Source organism: Portunus trituberculatus, chromosome 38 (assembly GCF_017591435.1).
Source record: "Portunus trituberculatus isolate SZX2019 chromosome 38, ASM1759143v1, whole genome shotgun sequence".
In the NCBI taxonomy this organism is placed as follows: Eukaryota; Metazoa; Arthropoda; class Malacostraca; order Decapoda; family Portunidae; genus Portunus; species Portunus trituberculatus.
Genome location: NC_059292.1, coordinates 10,403,113 through 10,405,612, shown reverse-complemented (window position 1 = coordinate 10,405,612; position 2,500 = coordinate 10,403,113). Strand labels below are relative to the sequence as shown.

Sequence of the window (2,500 nt, the reverse complement as noted above, 5' to 3'; positions counted from 1 at the left end):
ATCTATTCCAATCGTATTTTCTTTCCATCCCTTCTTTCCATCTAGTCTGCAAGCATTTCTCTCTTTCTGAAATATCGTGTCTTCGTGTTTCCCTCTCATTGACAGCAAATAGTGTAGCACTGTCTTGTGAAATGAACTTAGGTAACTCCTTGGTCTAGCCATATTGTCTGTCAATCCTCTTGCAACGCAACAACATTTGCTCTTCTACTAAAATCATGATTTCTCTTCTATAGCTGTCGCTCACTAGAAACATCCGTTAATTTACAGAATCACCAAATGTTAGACAGAATTGAGACAAAAAATAAACATTTATGAATAAGTAATTAAATATTATTTCATCTTCATGAATAAGAAAACACGGCTTCGTACATAATAAACGATTCTTGGTGTGTACTGATTGAATCGAAGCTGACGCTGTAGGAATGAAAGTTACATAACAGGTATTATCGAAATAGCCGTAGCTAATTCAACTCGGGACAGATTATTTCTGGATGGAGTATGATGTCTTATACATAAAAGTGTGGTCTGTATAATGTATTTATCAGCTGTAGAATTAAAAAACTGTTTTAATGAAATCTTTGACTAACCTAATCTCGTGATTTCTTTATTATTAAATGCAGTCATTAGTGCTGTAAAGTGGTGCTGACGTAGCTCCTGTTACACGTCGTCGTCGGATTTATCAAGCTAGTAGGTTCACTATCAATCTGCAAGAGAATTAAGTCAGGCGACGAACTATGACCAACTTAGGAAACGTGTTGGATGAAGGACACACAAACCACGGGCTGCCAACGTCCCCGATATCCTGGACATGCCTCCACCCACCACCAGGAAGGGAGGGCCTTGAGGCGGTTCCTTGGTATGGTTGGATTTTACCGACATTTTTGCCCGAAGTTCGCATCGGTGACAGCTCTGATGGAGTTCTACAATTGAACTAACAAAGTTTGAACACTTCTCTCTTGCCATCTTGATATTCATGCTCCTATTGCGCCTAACTTGTTTGAGCTACAGGGGATGTCGAGATGTGCTAATCTAGCAACATGGATGTTACGAGTATATTTTGTGGCATACATCCGTAACAAACTCGTGAAGATACAAGAAAATGTTCTACAGTAGAAAAGGAATTGATGTCAATGTCTAGCAAATTATTGTTCAGACTGGTAATAACACACTGAAACTTATAAGCTGTATGTATTTTCGATGTATGTGGCTAATGAGTGGTCATTAATTTTGCAAGAATACAATGTGGAGTTCAGGCACATAAGAACGACACAACTTATTTCAGTGGATACTTTGTCTATAGTTCACAGGGATAAGTGATGTCAGCTTCCTCCCATAGATTCCTCGAAAGGAGGGAAGGAAGTGAGATGTTACACACGGTATTATTATTTATGTGTATGTAACTAAAAGTACAGATAAGATAATAATATGACTATTATTATTTTACCATGTCATTGTCTAATTCTTGTTAACTTTTTAGCAGTAATTGTTCTATTCGAAGTTTGCTGCTTAAGTCATTGGTTAGGGTTACTGAAGTCCCCTTGAGATTGTTTACTTGTTAGCTATTCTGGAAAGAACTTAAAAGTAACGCTGCCCAATAACTTATCGAGGATGATAAGTATTCTTGCTTCATGGTTTAGTCGATAACTTGTGGAAAAGGAAATACACTGTTGCTGTAACTGGCATCTCTATATTTTCATTACAGAAAATCTTCTTAGTCATAAATCAGATGAATTTTTATTCAAAGAATGTTGTTATTGTGTTGAATCATATTGCGATTTTTAAAATTTACATATACTCATGTTAATCATTTACTTATTGAAGGTGAAATGGGAGGAAAACCTATATCAAGTGTGGCTGATAACGGTGATGAAGGAGGCAGTGGTGAGGTAGCCCTGGCATTCCTCCACCAAGTAATAGCAGGAAGTGAGATGTCTGGGTTAGTATCTGTAAGACAGTTCAATATTTTAGTGTGACACACACATAAACACACACACACACACACACACACACACACACACACACACACACACACACACACACACACACACACACCAGCTCAGATCCTCTACCGCTGATTCATAAAGCGTCATAGGCTGTTTTCCTAAAGCCTGACGTGCCTTACGTATAATCTGTCTAGTTCTAGCAACATGTGCCTTAATCCTAGAGGATGAATTTCTTTCGGCCGCTCGAGGTGATCACGTGTTTCATATATTTGGCAACGCTCTACAGTACTGTTGTTTCCTATAGCTGGAGGGCTTTGTGAGACGTGTTAAATGATGGCTTTACGGTCTCATTTGCTCTGCGGCATTTTCATATAATAGGCAGTTCGTCCAGAATTCTCCTGGTGTTTGCGTTCCAGGGTGTTTTATAAGCCGGATGGAAATCACCTGACGTTTCTTTTTATCTTAGTATTTTGTGAAACCTTACTCATGTGTTATTTGCTTTTCAGGCAGGATTTAATGATTTTTGTAAACTGGTATAAACAATAATAAGAAACCAC

General features: G+C 38.1%; 1 protein-coding gene and 1 long non-coding RNA gene across 2 annotated transcripts in view; one reads left to right on the top strand and one right to left on the bottom strand.

Annotated features, from left to right (window-relative positions):
• LOC123515198 overlaps positions 1-541 on the top strand; it is a 165,062-nt gene extending 164,521 nt beyond the window's left edge. Inside the window, exon 5 of the long non-coding RNA XR_006677818.1 lies at positions 1-541. This exon is cut by the window's left edge and continues 1,742 nt beyond it. This is a non-coding gene — a long non-coding RNA (uncharacterized LOC123515198).
• The window catches only part of LOC123515196 (nose resistant to fluoxetine protein 6-like), a 40,478-nt gene that overhangs the window by 21,366 nt on the left and 16,612 nt on the right, over positions 1-2,500 (bottom strand). The window lies entirely within an intron of this gene.